Source organism: Balaenoptera physalus (genome assembly GCF_965194825.1).
Source record: "Balaenoptera physalus genome assembly, chromosome: 1".
Taxonomy (NCBI): Eukaryota; Metazoa; Chordata; class Mammalia; order Artiodactyla; family Balaenopteridae; genus Balaenoptera; species Balaenoptera physalus.
The window spans coordinates 189,309,383-189,328,622 of record NC_138882.1 but is presented as its reverse complement, the minus strand read 5'-3'; the positions used below and the strand labels follow the sequence as shown (position 1 = coordinate 189,328,622).

At 56.0% G+C, this 19,240-nt stretch overlaps 1 protein-coding gene across 3 annotated transcripts in view; it reads left to right on the top strand.

The window, feature by feature from the left end:
* Nucleotides 1-19,240, top strand: part of SPSB1 (splA/ryanodine receptor domain and SOCS box containing 1) — a 69,870-nt gene that overhangs the window by 14,113 nt on the left and 36,517 nt on the right. Inside the window, exon 1 of one of the 3 annotated variants that reach the window (XM_082461418.1) lies at nt 2,033-2,231. The exons of the other annotated variants lie outside the window; for them this stretch is intronic. The gene's annotated coding sequence lies outside the window, so the exon portion shown is untranslated. Of the gene's footprint in view, nt 1-2,032; nt 2,232-19,240 lie in introns of those variants that run through there. 3 annotated transcript variants of the gene reach the window in all.

Here is a 19,240-nt window from a genome sequence, read left to right as displayed (position 1 = left end):
GGTGCTTGTCAGCGTCTTGACCCACTGCCCACCTTCTGCACATCCAGAGGGGCGAGATCCGAAGAGTGAGCCCTCTTTGGCTTCAGAAGCCAAAGGAGAGGGAGGGAAGTTCGGGCAGTGAAGGACAGGACCCTGGACACATGCTTCTGCTCTTTTTCTAGTAAATCCCGTAAAGAATTTCAGCAAACTACTGCCCCCTGCCTGGGTTTCCCCTGGCCACAGTGGGGCATAAGTCTTCTTACATTGTCATGTTTTTCTCTGAGAAAAATCAGCCTTAAGCATCAGACTTTAATTACCTTCCCCAGGGACACTTCCTGTGGATATTTCCAGTGACAAGTGGCTGAGGTTGTGCTCCTAAATAAAATTCGGGTTTTAAACCGGGTCACAAACTCAGATGGCCCCAGGGACCAGGAAGGAGGTGCAAATGAAGCAGCCAGTGGAAGGCTATAAGGCGGAATGAGGACTGTGGCACAAAGCATGCGTGTGTCCTGTAGAGGCGGGGGCCTCTCCCACCCAGAGATGTGGAGTCCAGGGCACTATAGCGTCCACTTCTTTCTCCCCTAAGAGAAGCCAGGAATCCAGAATTTTTTTTTTTTAAAGTAGGCAAATAACTTAAATAACTTAGTGGGTTTTTTGTTTGTTTGTTCTTAAAGAAACAACACAGAATAGAATGTTTGTGCCCTTTCTGTACAGATGAGAGAGGCAGGGCCAAGGAACCCAGTGGAATCACACAGCTTGGGGCTTATTTATTTACTTATTTTTGGCTGTGTTGGGTCTTCGTTGCTGAGCACGGGCTTTCTCTAGTTGCAGCGAGCGGGGGCTACTCTTCGTTGTGGTACGTGGGCTTCTCATTGCGGTGGCTTCTCTTGCTGCAGAGCACAGGCTCTAGGCGCGCGGGCTTCGGTAGTTGCAGCACGTGGGCTCAGTAGTTGTGGCTCGTGGGCTCTAGAGTGCAGGCTCAGTAGTTGTGGCTCACAGGCTCTAGAGCGCAGGCTCAGTAGTTGTGGCTCACGGGCTTAGTTGCTCCATGGCATGTGGGATCTTCCCGGACCAGGACTCGAACCCGTGTCCCCTGCATTGGCAGGCGGATTCTTAACCACTGCGCCACCAGGGAAGTCCCCAGCTTGGGGCTTAGGGCGCTGGGACTAGACCTGTACCTCCTGGCATCTGGCCTGTCCCAGTTCCTACTTGGCTGTGCCACAGCCTGGATAAAGCAACAGGGCTGGGAACCAGCTCAGCAAATTCCACTGCACCAAGAGGGACAGAGCTCCAAGGAACAGAACCCTAAGACAGTCACGTCGGTGCCCTCCTTAGCTCCCCAACGAAAGGCACCTTCTCAAGAGTCAGCATTTATGGCTGCCTCTCTAGCGCCAGGCACAAAGAACTTCCCCTGGATTGTCTCTGGTGATCTGACAACGCACCTGGCACGTTCTGTAATGCTCATTTTACAGATGAGGAAACTGAGACCTGGAGGTTCAACTCACTGCAGGGGGTGGGATTTGGAAGTGAGCCTGACCCTGAGCCTGGGCTTATCACCATTGCCCGTGTACAGTAGTGAGAAGTGCATTTCACCCTCCACCTGGTGCCAGTGGACTCACCCTCAGATGGCGAGGCATTCTCACGCTGACCCACCCCCAGGGCATCACCTGGACTTTGGAGAACCTGGCATGGAGGTCAGTGCTGCCCTGCTCCCCTTCTGGACAGGAACCTGGAGAGCACAGGCAGTTCCACCCACAGAGGGACCGCTCCTCTGCTCACAAGGTTGCTGACTAATTCTCTTTGCAAACGGTTCAGTTTCACATGCTTCAGTTTCCAGTAACTACGTGGGTGGATTTGTTTCATTTAAGGGGAAAACAAAACAAAACAAAACATGGAGGGGGTTTTCTTTCCCAAGAAGAGGACTCGCCAATTATGGGTTTACTGCGTGTGGCTCCGGGCATCCTGGTGCCGATCCGCGGCCAGCGGGGCCTCTTGCCAGGCGGGCTCCGAGGTGGAAATCGCTTAGTCATTTTCCAGTGGGGACCAGGTGCGGGAGGTCAGGGAGGTGCAGCGGCCACCGGGTCCTGCAGGCTCTTCCCCGTTCAGCCCTGTCCTGCAGGGTTGGGGAGCGGGACCTGGGGAAGGTGCCTGGTGAGACAGCCGTCCTCGCCTGCCCTGGGGCTGGCTGCATCTCCCAAGGGACTGGGCCTGGGAAAGAGACAGTGCCCAGATGGCCAGGCCACCTGCTTCAGGTGAGTTGGAGATGGTGGTGTGCCCAGTCACGGTAGATTCTGCTGGGGAAGGGGTGAGAGGCAGCCCCCAGGGGCAAGGGGTGTGTGTGTGTGTGTATGTGTCTGTGTCTGCCCACACAGGCTCCACCGTGTGATGTCTGCATGCTGGTTTGGCGTGGGCACTGGCCAAGCAGAGCAGACTTGGCATTGAGGTTGGGTCCTGGGGCTCCTGCCATGCCAGATGGTGAGGGGGCACGGGCCGTGGCAAAGGGGCTGATCAATGGAGGGGGCATCCAGGGCCTCAGAGAAGTCGCTGCTTCCCAACAGGTCTGGGAGTGTTTGGGGATCACAGAGCCCCCACGTGTCCCTGTGCCTCAGAGCACAAACGCAGGTGCTCTGCTGGCTGGTGTCTCTGGCCCACGGTTTCTTCTCTGGAGGATGCCGCCCCAGAAGCCGCATCTAGTCTGGATGCAGGGGCTGGAGCAGTTATGAACCTGGCTTCGGAGTCAGACAGAGGTGGCCGGAGTCCTCCTGTGGTACTTCCTGCCTCTCTGACCTGGGCCTCAGTTTCCCATCTGTGAAAGGGGGGTGTCAGAGGACCCCATGGATGGCATGGGTTGACGTGGGTGAACTGCCAGGTGCTGTCCTTTCTGTAACTGGGCTCCAAGGCCTGAGGTGGGGTGGGTGCCTTACCACCCATGCGCTTTCCTGCTCCGAGGAGGGAACATGCCTTGGACTTTACAATCCTTAATCCTGGCCTTTGAGAGCTTGCTTCGTGTGCTTTCTGGAAAGGAAAAAGGGCAAATGTACTGATAACTCTCAAACAATATCATGTTAGGCAGCGGGTAATAAAGGCAATGAGAGGTGAGTGGAGTTCTGGAGGATTTTGATGAGGTCAGAAGGTGAATCCAGGAAGGCTTCCTGGAGGAGGTGACACTGAAGCTGGCCGTTCAGATGTGTAAGAACTGGAGAGAGAGGAGGAAGGGAAGAAGGGAAGTGATCTTTCACTGGTGGCAGGGGATGTGCATATGCTTAGGAGCTTAGATGGTCCCCAGTGTGCAGTAAGCGCTTAATAAATACCATCATCAAAATCAACAGGACTCCAGGGTTTTCACTTTAGGTGTCTGGTATTTGGTGTCTGGTATTAGGTGTCTGGTATTTCAGTTTAGGTATTTTTATAGATGTGGGAACTGAGGCGCAAAGAAGCTGAGTAATTTGTCCAGGATCCAGGGTGGAAGGCAGAATTCAAACTCATTGCCTTTGCAAGTCAAGAGGTGAAGGGGTGACGTGTGTGTGTGTGTGCGCGTGCGCGCGTGCACGTGCGCAGGTGTGGGGTAGAGATTTTCAGGCCACCGTGTGGGAAAAGACGGTTTAGAAGCCGCACGCAGCTGATTTCCTGTGGCAAAAGGGGACCGATGTTTTTTTGAGCCCTCACAGATCCGTGGGCTTCTTGGGTGGATGCTTTTTATTCTCCATTGACCTTCCGGCCTCTGTCCGTGTGCCGGGCTCCGTCCTGCCCTGGTCGCACAGACAGGAAGCGGGGGACACAGGCGAAGGCCTGAGGGGAGTCCCAACCGTTGTTGGGTTTTTGCGCCCAGGCTCTTCTGGGACTTCCCGGTGCCCCGGGCCTGCCCTGGAGCGTCCGGGGCGGGTGGGAGGGTCTGACCAAGCGTCCCCCGGGAGCCAGCGGGGAGCCAGGGGATGCCGTGGACGGTCGCACCCCTGACAGCCAGGTGGGGACCACAGGAAGCCTCTGCTCTCCCGCTTCCTTTCCGGGAAGATGCTGCGTGTGTGTATGGTGGGCAGGGGGGAGCCGGCGCTTCCTGTGGCCTGGTGAGGGCGGGGCCAGGGGGTCTGGGTTGATGCGGTGAGGGGCGAAGATGGACGTGGGAACCCAGAGGCCCTTGATGGCCCTGGGTCCTTGGCCGGGGAGGTGGCCGCGCGTGCCTCCCCCAGTCTGGCCCCCCTGGGTCTGCGCTGCCCGTGCGGTCCATCCCCTCTGGCCCCTGCCTCCTCTCTGTGCTCCCTCCCCAGGAGTGTAGGCCCTGCCTAAGGCAAGGCATCTCCAGGCAGCGGTGGGACAGGAGGTAGGAGGCGAGGCCCTCCGGCCATGTTCCTCTTTGTCCCCAAGGCCGCCCCCGCCTCTACTGTCAGGCTTCCAGCAGCCTGGGAAGACCATGAGTTTTGATTCTGGCTTTGATCCTGGATCCTGGGTAGGTGACTTAGCCTCTTTGAGCCTCAGTTTCCACGTGTGTAAGAATGGGCATGAGGATCACCGAGAGGACAAAAGGAAGGACTTAATTACCTGCGGCTGGTGCCTCGGAGGCCGTTGTTTCCTTCATTCAGAGAACTGATCTTTGGTCGTCTGGCAATTCGGGCGGCTCGCCCAGGTCAGTGTCTCTGCCGGGCTCTGACACAGCAGGGACCCCTGAGGATTTTCCGTCCGTGGTGGGGACAGTCATGTGAGCTGTAATCATAACGCAGCATGACTGGAGCCGGGCCAGCTCCAAGGAGGGACCAACCGTTGTTGGGTTTTTGCGCCCAGGCTCTTCTGGGACCTCCCGGTGCCCCGGGCCTGCCCTGGAGCATCTGGGTGGGTGGGAGGGTCCGGCCGCCCCCGGCAGGGTGGGCTGCAGCGCATCCTGGAGGGTAGGTGGGGACTGGGAGGTGGGAGCCGAGCGGACAGTGCAGAGAAGACACCAAGCAGCAGCGGCACGTGGGCTGCAGGCAGAGGGTGGACCCGGCAGGCTGGCGAGAGAGACGGACGTGGCCACCACGGCCAGGTGCCGTTCACCCTGCCCGTGGGACACGCCGCACCTCCCTCAGGGCAGGGCTTCACCCCCAGTGGCTACTCCTCATCTGGGGCCTTGGACTGCAGGAGAGGAGGCCGTCTGGGAGGACGAGGACAGTGCACCCCCCTCCCCCCTCGGGACCCCGGGCTGACGCTGTCCCCCTCTGAAGTTGGGGAGGAGGTGGGGGCCGCCCGGGGTTAGGAGCTTGGTGAAGTCCTGGCCTGCGAGGCTGATTGTGAGCGGGGAGAAGGCCTCAGGTGTCCACCCGGCTCAGAGAGAGGGGCTCGCAGGGCCTGGGAAGGGGCAGAGCACAGCTGGATTTCAGCGGCAGCGGGTGATGGATTTTCTGGGGCTTTGAAGTGCAGGCTCCCCCTAGGCCCAGGCGTGTCTGGTGTGGTTTGGGTCAGGGGTGATGTTGGTAGGGCCACTTCTCGAAGGGCGGGGCTTCAAAGCACTGTCCAGCCTGGTGGGCGGAGACAGGACAGCTCAGTTGGAGCGAGCGCCTGAGTCCACACCCGCTAGTGTGGCCACCCGAGCTGCTGCCTCCCCGCCTTTCCTGTCCCCGAGCATCCACCCCCAGACCTCCTGGGAGGACCCTGGCTGGGCCTGGCCCCGGGCTGGCCACCTGCCTGCTTGGTGCTGGAGTCGGAGGTAGGACTCTCAGAAGGGTGGAGAGGAGTCCGTGCTTCACGCCCGTTGGGTCAGGTGACTTCTTTTGCACAGCCAGACTTACCTGCTCAGGACAGGGCCAGAGGTCTCTGCCAAGGCCTCCAGATGTCCAGGTGGGTGTCTGATTCTCACTGTTTCTGGGCACCCCCCCACCCATCTTTGGTTTCTGTTTGCCTCCCTCTTAAATTTACATGGCAGAAACCTCCTTCTATAAGTATTTACTGAGTACCCACTATGTCCTGGCCATTGTTCTAGGCAGGGAGGTTATAGCAGCAATAAGATAGATTGGAGGGTGATAATTAACCATTATTGTTTCTCCGCCAGAACTGCCCTCTGTATGTTGGGTGCATCTCTATCTTCAGGGTCGACCCGTAACACCTCCTCCCTCCCTCCCCCAGCCAGGTGGATTCACCCCACGTCACCCTGGGAACTGGTGATACAGAGCTGGGCCTTGGGGTTTGTAAGGAATCCAGGAGGGGCCGTGGGAGTCTTGGGGGATGTGGTGGGAGCCCCTGAAACACCCTCCAGGGCGAGATCTCGGTTATCATGGTCAGGTCCTGGTGGCTGCCTAGCGCACTGGCTGGGACCTGGTGGGGCCTCAGTGGGAACTTGTTGGAGGAATGAATGAATGAATGAGCTAGCCAGCCTCTTCACTGACCATGGGAAAGTTAGCATCTTTGATCTAATCAGCTCATATTGGCTCAGATTCTGTGGACTGTCTGTCTCCACGAGGACGGGGGCTCCATCTGCCTAGTTAGGCAGCCCGGCACCTAAGACAGTGCCTGGAACACGATGGGGCTGAATCAGCTGATTCGTTTTCAGCCATCACTTTATCCCGGCCGCAGGGCCTGTCTGCACCCCTGTGTGGCTGCCCCCCACTCCCACTGATCACGTCCTTCCTTTTGACGGTGCCCTGGATGGTGGGCTCCGTGTCTCTTGTTTCCTTGTGGGGACTTTTCGTTTATATCACTGGTGTTTTTGAAGCCACACCTCCCACCGTGGCTGGTTTTCGTGGAACGGAATTACAGGAAGCTCTGCTCATGAAAGGTTGGCATGACCGGGAGGGCTCAGGCTCCAGTGGAAGACCGTCCTCACCTTTAAAAATAGTCATCTTGCTTCTCCTCTGCTCCGTTCACGTCTCAGTTCCTGAGTCTCTGACCCCCTCCCCAGGCCGAGGCAGTGGGACAGATAGCAGTGTAATTGCAGGTACTGGAAATAGTCCTATTTTCTTTTGAACCTTCTTCTACACACACACACACACACACACACACACACACACACACAGAGCTGAAAAAGGCTCTTAAACCTCCTCAGTTTAGTCTGCAGAGACATCACAGGCGGTGGGCCTTAAACATTTGCATTCCTTGGGCTTAGCCGATTCTTCAGAGTGTCGAGTTTCTGGGTTAGTGGTACATGAAGGGTGAAGCCAGAAGTCTTGACAAAGAAAGCACGTGTGTGTGGTGGAATTCCAAATATCCTGGATGGCACAGAATGGCCTCCAAGTACCTGGGCCCTTTCTCGGGGGGCAGCAGGCCCTGCACTTGATCTAAACTCCCCCTGACCTGTCAGGCATCACCTTGGTACCCGAGAGGGAGGTGTTTCAGCAGTTCGGTTCTCAGACCTTTAGTGAACACTGACTATTCAGCCAAAAATGGGTAAGAGAGCTGTTCCAGAAGCTCACGAACCAGTGCGGGAGACAGACATGGGCTGCTCGTTGATGCTGTATTTCATCACATCTATGACCCATCGAGAGGAAGGTTCACCATTCCGTAGTGAGATTCTGATTGTCTCTGTAACGAGCCATGGACTTCCACACCAGCCTGATCTCAGCGATGTTACGACGTGAATCATGCTGAGTCGTGAGAGACGGGATGGGGGCATTGGCCTGGCCAGGGGCATTGCCAAGTTCACGGGAGAGGTTTGTTCAGCTGCAGCGGGTACCTTGGGGGACAGTCCCTGGGCAGAGTGGGGCTGGGGATGCGGCAGCAGCAAGATCAGTGCCAGTGGGCACTGCTGACCAAGTGCTCGCTGTGTGGCCCTGTTCTGGGCCCTCACTGTTCATTTGTTCACTGCAGCCTCTCCCCCTCTGGGGGAGCAGCCACGATGAGTCTGTCTCACAGGTGGGCAAAGGCCATCCCCGGTAACTCACACCTAGGAATGGCATCAGGCAGGGGGTTTCAGTGCCTGCTCTTCCTGAGCTCCCATCCCGTGAGGGTCCTGAGTGGCTCTTTACTAACGACCCAGACCCTTGGGGCTTAGTCCCTGGTGCCTGGGCTCCTTCTTCTTTGTCTTGGCCCCATCTCTGTAGCTTGTCGTTAGCGAGCGCTCGGCGTGTACCAGGCGCTAGGACGCGTGTGGTCCCAGCATCGTCCAAACCCTCAGACCGTCCCTGTGAGACAGGTGGTTACGTCCTTGCTTTGCAGCTGGGGAAACTGAGGCCCAGAACATCTCAGGTCATAGCTGGGGACGGGTCAGAGCTGGGATTTGAACTCCGGGCTGTCAACTCCAAAGCCCATGCCCGTCTCTCACTTTCACAAGCTGTCGACAGATTCTCGTTTGTTATTCTTCCCCAGTTTGTATCGTGATGTGACCTCTTGGCAAAGTGGGATTTCAAAGTCCTGACTTGATGGTTGATTGAGAAGGGGTTTCTGTGAATAAGACCCAGGGTGACGCGTGTTTCTCAAAGCCTTGTGAGAGGTGGCATAATTGCTGGGGGGAGATGTGCTTATGAGGTCCTGGGCTGAATTCTGGAGAGGCCTGGATCACCTCTGGTTCCACGGAGTATAAAAAGTGGCAGAATAATCCAGAGGGTCAGGAGAGCTAATGCAGGCGGGGGTGTACATCCGGTCCGGCCGCTCCGATGGTCAGCAGGAGGCCGAGCTGCAGCGGTGGGGGGGGCCCCCGTGATGGAGGGGCGTGCCGCGTTGGACCATCAGACACCTCCAGCCCTCCCCGCCAGCCCCCTGTCCTTTGTTGTCTGGCTGCGTCAGACGTCTGGGTTTGCAGGGAGGTTCCTGAATGGGCCTTGGAAATAGGTCACTCCCTTCCCGTGCTGCCGGCACTGACCCCCGTGTGACCTTCCCCACGGTGACAGTGTCTGGCCGTCATTCTTTGATGCTGTCTGCGGAGGGGCAGCGCGTGTGCAGGGGCAGGCGGGCGGCCCCTCCCCTCGCTGGCCTTCGAGGACTGTGTCGCCCCTGCAGCAGCGCCTGCCGGATGCGCCTGCCGGTGGCCCTCCTTCCCCTGGCCGCATCAGAGAGAGGAAGTCCACACTCCCGACCCTCGGTCTGAGCATCCGACCTTTTCCGCTCCCTGAAGTGTCCTAGCTGGGCTGGCAGCTTTGACTGTCTGGATGGAACAGACTGACCCCTGCTGGGCTGAAGCCGAGGGCACGCTCCTTCCGCAGAATCGCTGGGGTTTTTCTGTTTCTCCCCCCTGGCTGGCCTGGGGGGCCATCCCTCAGGGCCTGCTGGCAGAGATCATGGTGGGTCTTGGAAGAGGCTTGCTGTGTGGCCCGGGCGCAAGGCTGACCCCGGCATCGCCTGGTGCCCAGAGTCAGTGCTGGGCGGCATTGCCCCTCCCCCGGGCCTGGAACCCTGTCTGCCACAGAGGGCTTAACTTGGGCGTAATTTTCAGGCTTCATGGAACCCAGATGCGCACAGAGCAGAGAAGGGAGAACGCCAGGCCCATCTCCCTCCAAGGAGGTGGTTTCTTTCTCGCACCTGGCCGCCCCTGGGTCTTTGGGCACCAGGAGCCCAAGCTGGGCAGATTCTGGGGAAGTGGCCTTTGCAGATCCTTAAAGCACCCTGGGCCTCAGCAAGACAATTGATGATGTCCACACCATCTACATCCCGCTGCTGGGCTCCCATGGTGATGAGCAATACCTTTCTGCTGCAGTGCTCGCAGACGGCAGGGGCCGAGCGCCAGACCTCGGAACCGTGGGACCTCGGAACTGTGGGACTGTGGACCTCTTGCCTCCCTCCTCTCGGATCCTTCCTCCCTGTGGCCAGTGGGAAATTCGGGGGGAGACTTTTCCTGCAAGAAGGAGAACCAGGATACAGACCCCAGAGAGGGGTTCGCGTGCAGGCTTGATGTGTACCAGCTCCCCTCGGCCGCCTGAATTTTTCCCCGGGGCATCCTGGTTGCTACATTCGGTCACAATTCCTAGTGTTTTTTCCATTTCTTTTTTCCTAGGTTTTTTAGGCCATATCTTTTTTGTGTACCGAAGTAGGGGGCTGAAGCCCTGCTGGGTAATCACACGTTCATGCTTTTCTTAACTAGCTGGTGTGTCGGAGGCAGTTGAAAGGGGCTCCAGGTGGACGGCGCTTTGCAGGTACAGCACCAGCACGTAGTGGGGCTCTCAGCAATTCCCAGCATCAGTGAATTGGCCTAATTAGCTTTGTCACATCTGCCACCCTCCTCTGTAGCAGGTTCCACTGCAATTCCGTCGCTCAGTGCGTAGTAGGGCCTCGGTGAGGTTTTGGTGGGGGACATCCCTTGTGCTGTCTTCGGTGGTGTGTGTTGGTGCCCAGCCTCAGAAGGGTCAGCTTGGAAGGGCTTGAGTCCTGGACGCCGTGTACCCAGCAAGGAGGCCAGCCCCGGTGGGGATGGGCAAAGTCAAGACAAAGGCCCGGTTGTGCCCTCGGAGAAAACCCAAACCTGAGTTTCCCTGAGGCCGAAACTGCCAGTGCCCAGGCCCGCCTTGTTCCCATAAAGGGAACTTTGTGTGTGGTTCCCGGCGGTGCAGAGGCAGCCGGCATCGCGCCCGGCGCCCAGACGCTCCCTGGGAACGGGCGTGACCGCCTCGGAGCCACAGCTCTCTGGGACGATAACTCCTGTGACCCCTGACCTCTTAGAGCCGACATGGGGCCAGACAACGTCCAGACAGTCGTGTTTGGGACAAGTCTGTTCTCCGTGTCTCGGGGCCGGCATTGTCGGGGCCAGACCAGACACATTCTTTCCTGGAAAACCGAGTGGGTGAGGGCGGCAGGGATGGGGCTGTGATGGGAGGCATCTCGTGAGCCGGTCTGTGCCAGCGGGCAGTGGGGGGCCGCGGGAGCCCCGTCTGGGAGCCAGCGCCCCGCCCCGCCGGCTGCTGCCCCCTGAATGGAGGGCTTATGTGGACACTGGGAGCTGGGGCGCCGGGGCTCGGGATGTATAGCTGGCGGAGCTGCTTCTGCCCCGGGTTTCCAGCAGAGAGGACCCGGTGCGGGAGGAGGGAAGGGACCGAGGCTGCCCCTGTCTCTGGGTACCAGCCGGCTGGGCACACTGAGGATGGTTTGGGCTGTGAAGGAATGAGCTCTTGCCGTGTTTGGGGACTGAGTTCTCAAGGAATAAGGGGTCTGCAGGTCAGTTGGGGGAAGGTTCCAGAGCAGGTCGGGGGCAGATATATGGGTGCCTGACCACCCCATTTAGGAAAGTGGTGTAGGAGGGGACCCTAGACCCTGCTTCTGCGGAGCATGGTGGTGAGGGCAAGTGGCTTCTCAGAACGGAAAGAGCCACTCTCATTCAACAGGTATTCCCTGAGCACCTACTATGTGCCAGGCGCTGCTCCAGGCCCTGGGACACAGCAGTGAACAAGACACCTGTCCTCATGAGACAGGTGTTCTTATAGGGGGACAGGTCCTAAGCAGACAACCAAGTGGATGTCATTGGAAAGTGTGGAGGCAGGAGTTCTGGGGGCAAAGAACAGTGGCCATTTAAAGTAGCGTGGCTGGAAAAGGTCTCTGTGATGAGGCATCCTGAGCAGAGGCCTGATGGAAGTGAGGGAATAGCCATCTGGGTACCCAGGCTCAGTGTACCAGGCAGAGGGCTTGGGAAGTGCAAAGGCCCTGAGGTAGGAGCTTGGCGTGTGGCAGGAACAGCCAGAAGGCCAGTGAGGCAGGACACAACGTGGGAGGGTCAGGGGGGAGGAACTAGGAGGTGCAGGAGGCGGGGCTGTGAGGCACCTCCTCCCCCCTGCCCGCCCCCCCCAGCAAAACCACAGGGCAGTCAGGGCAGAGGAAGCTGGTGCTGAGGCCAGGGAGGGAGCAGTGAGGTGGTGAGGGTGGCCGGGTTCTGGATAGACGGATGGTCCGGGGTTTGCTCCTGGACGGGCTTGGATTTCTGCCCCTTCATCGCACACAATGTGGCCGTGGATAAGGTACACCACCAAGAGGCAGGGTTGCTCCCTCCTTCTGCAGACATTATCCTGCTGTGTGCCCGGTGAGAGCAGCCTGGTCCCTGCCTGCAAGGAGGGCGGGACAGGTGAGAAAATCAGTAGTCACAGCATCTCTCTACCTGGACCGAGCTGACTGAGGGCCAGGGCTTGGCTGTCCAGCACATATTTGAGGAACGCGTGAACAGACGGAAAGAGCACATGGGTACAACAGCGTAAGACACAGCATAGGGGCATCGAAATGACACTGGGGAGAGATTGGGAAGGCTTTCCAGAGGGAATCTGAGTCCAATCTCAAAGTACACACGGGAAAAAGCCTGATAAGAAAGCCTGGACGTTGCAGGTGGAAGAAACAGCATGAGCAAAAGAGTGGAGTCTTTAAAAAGCTTGGCTTTTTGGGTCGGTTAGAACTTTCCAGTTGCAAGAGATAAAAAAACTCAATCCACACAGCCTAAGCAAAAGGCAAGTGGTTTGCTGAACTGTAAGCGGCTAAAAAGTCAAGGGATTTCAGGCACAGCTGGATCCAGAAGCTCAAACCCTGGCATCAGTAATTACCTCTCTCTGTTTAAGCATCTGTTTTCTTTCTTCCTGGCCTCATTCTCAGAAGGTCATTTGAGCAAAAAAATTTCAGGACTGGCTCTGACTGGCCTGCATACTCACTGTCACAAGGGTGGGTGATGTCCCCATGCAGCAGACCGAGGCTGTGTACCCACCCCTAGAGGCCGGGGGCAGGAGTGGGGTCAGGGAGTCCAAGACAGAATCGAGCTGCATCACCAGAACAAGAGAAGCCCGGTGCTGGGCAGATGGCTCAGCTGCCCACCCCAACTTGTTAGGGACAGCGTGCATATTTTCTTCTGGTGGGTGTTCGGGAAGGGCAGGGGCAGGGAAGGGGGCCGGGATGAGGCCAGGAAGGCAGTCAGAACCGGGTCATAAAACGCCTTCATATGTGAGAGTTTGACCATCATCCTTGAGGTGGCCCCGTGCCTGGTACATAGCAGGCACTTGGTAAACTTGCCTAGGTGACCTGTGTGTCTCGTGGATGCCCTCCAGATGGTTTTAATCAGGGAAGCAGTGCAATCAGATGAGCGTTTGGGAAGACCCCTAGCGAAGCCTGGGCCGGGCTGGGCTGGAGGCCGGCTGGGAAGGGGCCTGGGGCCAGGACCTCAGGTGGGCCCAGCGCAGAGCCTGGCCCCGGGCCCCGGGCGTGGGGTGGGGGGAGCCCCTTCCCCCTCCCGCTTCGTCCTGTGACAGCCTGGCACGCTCACCCCCGCGGCCCTCTCCATATGAGGCTGTCTGGACACATTTGGGTGGCGGAGTTGGATCCTATCATTAGCTTTGCCCCCAGCATCCTCTCAGCCCTCGTCTTATCCGGAGAGCTGTTTCGTTCACTTCCCTCTTTTAGCTGCCGACTAATGTTTGTGGCGGACGAGCAGGGTGTGTTTCTAAAAGCAGCTGGCTGCCCGGTGAGGCCGCCTTTTCACTTGGGTGGCCCTGCTTCCTGGGCTGGCACAAAACTCCCTGCGGTTGAATTTTTTTTCTCCATAAAAACTCGAGGGAAGAGGTATCCGGATCCCCTCGTCTGCCCTGGCTCCTCCCAGGAGCAGAGAAGATGCTACAAGGAGTCTGAGGTCTGTGAGGTCATAGTAACCCGCCCGCCACCCCCCGCACCTCCTGTGTCCCGTCTGTCGCCAGGAGCGCGGCTGGGCTGGCGGCTGGCATTGGAGCGGTCCAGCAGAATATTCTCTGTGGGGCTGAATTTGCTCTGCCTGCCTTTGGTTGCTTGGTGGGGGGGGCCTTTGGTGCTCATGAGATTTCTTGGGTAAGGAAGCATCACCCCTCGGAGCCGCCCGACGTGCCGGCAGAAAGTCAGTGGGTGGGGTCGGAATGGTGGCCCCAATGGCCCCCTGAGCAGTGGCTAAGAAGGTGAGATGGGACCTCCCTCCTCTAGGGTCACTGCCTGCCTCTGGCCCAATGTTTTCCTGGTGGACGGGCTGGCCTGGAATGATGGGAGTGAGGGGTGGGGGCCCCAGCCCAGGAACTGGGGGGGCGAGTCTGAGGACCCCCAAAGCTGCCGTGCCCACTGGCTCTCTTGCAGCTGCGGTGCCCACCTTCCAGAAAGGAGCCGCTGGGCGAGGTCACCCTTGCTCCCCTGCCCCCGGCTCCCCAGCCCCGCCGGCAGCCGTCTTCCCTCCCACTCGCCTGGCGGTGGTAACCCCCCGCCGACGGTTTGGAAGGGGCTTTCCTCATTACTGCAGTTTAGTCTGCGTTGGTTTAATTTGAAAGACTTATTGCCTCTGAGTCAAAACATAAAAATCCCCCTGGATGCGCCGTGGTGTTCACTGCCTTGGGAGCTGCTGGCGCCTTCTCTGGGGGGGTCCTTAATCCTCCCCTTCCTGCTGCAGCCAGGTGGGCGAGGCTCCTGGGTGCTGAGATCGCAGGCCTCCCCCGCCCGGGTCTTCTGGGGCAGACGCTCAGGGCTGGGTGTCAGGATGAGTCCTATCCTTATCTGCTGCCGCTGGTTGGGGAAGAGCGGAGCCCCCTTGTCCGACTGCTGAGCACCTGGGGGCGCCGAGTGACACCGTGAGCCAGCCGCCTCCAGAGTGGCCGCTTCTAAGATGGTCTGCCAGGGTGTGGGTAGAAATTTGTAGCTTTATTTTTACTTTTATTTCCTCCTGTTTAATTTCTGTCTTTTTGGGTGTGTGTTTCATAATGCATGTCATCTATCGATACAGAAGCATGTGAGTATAATGCATGCACAATATATGTCTTTCAGAGGATACGTGCTTAAAAGTTGGCAAATGGGGTGCATAACCAAGAAAAGGCTGATATATTGTGCTGTAAATGAGCTCTGGTTTGTGAAGGGAGGGGCATCACTGGGGTCCAGGGGAGGCTGTGGCGGAGGACATGCGGGTGCAGGGGACGGATGGCTTGGGCGTGGGGTGGGCAGACGGCAGGATCCTGGCTCTTCTTTCCGGTGCTTTGGTCACTGTGTGTCATCCAGGTACACGTGGACACGGGGGCCTGGGGATGGTAGAACAGGCTCTTGGAGGAGTTTGGGGGAGAAGTTTGGCCCCTGTAGACACCGTGGTAGACACCATTTCTTAAGGTCTAGATCAAAGGTTCTCAAACTCTAAGGGCCAGATAGTAAATATTTAGGCCTGTTGCAACTACTTGACTCTGCTGGTATAGCGGGCGAGAAGGAATGCCAGAGGCAACCTGTAAACCAAAGGGAGTGGCTGTGTGCCAATAAAACTTTATTTACAAAAACAGGCCATGGGCCAGATTGGCCCATGGCATCATCGTTTGCCAAACCCTGGGCTAGATTAAGAGGACAGGCCCAGCGAGGCTCAGAACCAGCCAAGATGACCCACCAAAAAAGCAAGCCCCTGACCTTGGTCCACTACCCTCGGGGGTCTTGGGGGCAGGGGCGGCCCCACAGAGAGTTGGCAGAGCAGGAAGCAGCCCCTTGTATCACCCTGTAGAACATGCAGCTCAGCAGCACGCTTCCACGCCTCCTTTAGAGCCAGAGAAACATGGCTATGGGAGGAGGCAGGGCCCTGCTCGTTGTAGAATCGAGAAGCAGCAGAGCCAAGAGAGATTCAGAGGCCCTCCAAACTGCTGTCCCTCAGGATGTGGCAGGGAAATGTGTGGGAAGAACGTCCCCTTCTCTAACAGGGTGGGAACCACTAGAGTAGAAATCTGCCAAGCTCCTCGCCTGCAAGACTTCTCAGAGCCTTTAAGACGCGGATGGGCCCTGGGAGTCTCTAGGAGGGGGTATAATATTTCCCCAAACTCAGAAACAGTTTTTCAGGTGCTTAAGGATCTGTCCAGACCACTTTGGGGAAGAGCTGATCTCCTTCGACTCTTTGTTTTATAGACATGGAAACCTCATGCCCGAATGCGAGAGGCCGAATGTCTTGCTCAGGATGACAGGGGAGGCTGGTGACAGTGTTGGGATGTGCACTGAGTTCCTACTCAGCCGCCTCCCTCCAGGCGTGGCCTTGCCCTGACACAGAGTCACAGATACGGGTGTCCGGGGTTGTGCTTCTGGCCACACGAAGGCGGTTTTGTCCCAGGGATGCACTGCATCCTTTCATCCGAAGCCCACTCTGTCTCTGGCTTTCTCAACCTTGCACTGTTGACCTTATGGGCAGGATAATTTTTTTGCAGCATCCCAGGCCTCCACCCACTGGATGTCACCCCGGTTGTGACCACCAAAAATGTCCCCAGACCTGGCCAAATATCCCCTGGGGGTAAAATCACCCCTGTTAAGAACCACTGTTCTATCTTAAGCCAGCACGTGTGGAGCCTGCATTTCCTGGAGTTGTCGGTAAATGGTAGAAAGATTTGCCCAAGCACTGATGGAGTGCAGGAGAGTTCTCGGGGCGGTGGAGGAGGCGTCCCAGGCAGGTTGCTGGAAGAGTTCCGAGGGTGTGAAGAAGGACAGGGGGAACCAGACGTGGTTCAGTTCTGCATTAGGGTCGGGTGACCCCAGCTGAGGGGTTCCCAGGGCGAGGGGGGCATGCAGGTGGAGAGGAAGGCGAAGGTGAGATCCCGAATGGATGGAGGGTGTGTGCCCCGCGGTCAGAGGACTTCATGCCAGACCAGGAGGGGAACGACCCTGTGGGTGGGGAGTGTTCTGGAAAGGCGATGGGGGTGGTGGAGGGGACAGGTGAGAGGGTGCAGAAGGCAGTGGGGTGGAGATTGTCTTGGGAGGTGAGCCTGACAGCCAACCAGGAGTCAGGGCGGAGTCCAGGAGACCTCCGAGGTCTCGGCCTTGGAGGATGGCGGGCTTGAGTGCGGACGTGTGCAGTGGGAGGGGTGTGGAGAACATTCTGCAGCTGGTGTCATCTACAGACATTTTCTTCTTGAAACGTTGATGCTCTGGAGGTTTTAGGGTGTTTTCTGGGCCTGCTGCCTTAGAGTCCAGGGAGGAGAATTGCCCTGGATGACGGACAGCTGGTTCAGAGTAGCCCAGGAGCAGGCAGCCACACATCTGTGCAGAGAAAAAGAGAAACCTGATGGGCTGCGTGGGTCTCGGGCCACTGTTTGGGGGTACACGGGGTGCCCTTTCTCACCAAAGTTTTTAATCGGTTGCTAGGTGTCTGCATTAGGGCGCCAGGCACACGGGGAGGGTTTGTTTCAAAGTCTAACACGAGCTCACGGAAAGGTGAGGGACTGCGCCCTGTGGTTGCTTAGTTAGGTGTTTAAGGTGATGGAGAACGTGCAGAGGGCTCCGGAGGGTCTGCCTGGTTCCGTAGTGATGGTCTTCCAAGCGGGTGGATGGCGTGGAGTAGCACGGACATGTGTGTGAGCCAAGCTGGGGGGCAGGAGCAGCTGCAGGAGCACGTGAACCGTTTGAGAAAACCGCTCTGTGACAAAGCGGGCTGAGGTCAGTGTGGGAACAGTCTTTGGTGCTTGTCTCAGAAGTTTGTCTTCGTGATCTTGGGCTGAGAAAACAGAATACTCTAGACAAGGCTGCTTCAACAGCAGACATTTCTTACAGTTCTGGAGGCTGGGAAGTCCAAGATCAGGGAGCTGGTAGAGCTGGTGTCTGATGAGAGCCCTCTTCCTGGTTTGCAGACAGCTGTCTTATTGTGTAGTCACGTGGCAGCGAAAAAGAGATCATCTCTCTCGTGTTTCTTCTATAACGGCACTAATTATATTCATGAGGGCTCCACCCTCATGATCTAATTACCTCTCAAAGACCCACCTCCTAAAACCATCACTTTGGGGGTTAGCATTTCAATATATGAGTTTTGGGGGGACACATTGAGTCCATCTTTTTTTTTCTTTTTTCTTTAAATTGAAGTATAGTTGATTTACATTGTTGTGTTAGTTTCAGGTGTACAGCAAAGTGATTCAGATATATATATTTTATATATATATATATAATATATATATTCTTTCTTAGATTCTTTTCCATTATAGGTTATTACAAGATGTTGAATATAGTTCCGTATGCTATACAGTAGGTCCTTGTTGCTTATCTATTTTATATATAGTAGTGTGTATATGTTAATCCCAAACTCCTAATTTATCCCTCCTCCCCACCTTTCCCCTTTAGTAACCATGTTTGTTTTCTATGTCTGTGAATCTGTTTCTGTTTTGTAAATAAGTTCATTTGTATCATTTTTTAAGGTTCCACATATAAGTGATATCATATGATATTTGTCCGACTTACTTCACTTAGTATGATAATCTCTAGATCCATCCATGTTGCTGCAAATGGCATTATTTCATTCTTTTTTATGGCTGAGTAATAGTCCATTGTGTGTGTGTGTGTGTGTGTGTGTGTGTGTGTGTGTGTGTGTGTATCTCACATCTTCTTTATCCATTCATCTGTCAATGGACATTTAGGTTGCTTCCATGTCCTGGCTATTGTGAATAGTGCTGCTGTGAACATTGGGGTGCATGTATCTTTTCGAGTTAGAACGTAACAACATCTTAACCATTTTTAAGTGTACACTAGTGTTAAGTACATTCATGATGTTGTGCAATTATCACCACCATCCAGCTCCCTAACTCTTTTCCTCTTGCAAAATTGGAACTCTGTCCCCATTAAACAGCAACTCCATTTCCCCCTCCCCCAGCCTTTGGCATCCACCATTCTACTTCCTGTTTCTATGAATTTGAGGTACTCTTGGTACCTCATATAAGTGGAATCACACAGTATTTGTCTTCTTGTGACTGGCTTATTTCACTTAGCATAATGTTCTCAAGGTTCATCCATGTTGTAGCCTATGACAGGATTTCCTTCCTTTTTAAGGTCAATTAATATTTAAGGTCAAATGGATTTACACATTTTGCATATCCGGTCATCAGTTGGTGGACATTTGTGTTGCTTCCACCTTTTGCCTATTGTGAATAATGCTGCTGTGAACACAGGTGTACAAATATCTGTTCGAGACCCTGCTTTCAATTCTTTTGGGTCTTTACCCAGAAATGAAATATGGTCGTTCTACTTTTAGATTTTTGAGGAACTGCCAAACTGTTTTCCACAGTGGCTGCACCGTTTTACATTCCCACCAACAGTGCACAAGGGTTCCAGTTTCTCCACATCCTCGCCAACATCTGTTCTTTTCTAGGTCTTTTTTTTTTAATTTGTTTATTTATTTATTTATGGCTGTGTTGGGTCTTCGTTTCTATGCGAGGGCTTTCTCTAGTTGTGGCAAGCGGGGGCCACTCTTCATCGCGGTGCGCAGACCTCTCACTATTGTGGCCTCTCTTGTTGCGGAGCACAGGCTCCAGACACGCAGGCTCAGTAATTGTGGCTCACAGGCCCAGTTGCTCCACGGCATGTGGGATCTTCCCAGACCAGGGCTCGAACCCTTGTCCCCTGCATTGGCAGGCAGATTCTCAACCACTGCGCCACCAGGGAAGCCCTTCTAGGTCTTTTTAACCTCAACCTT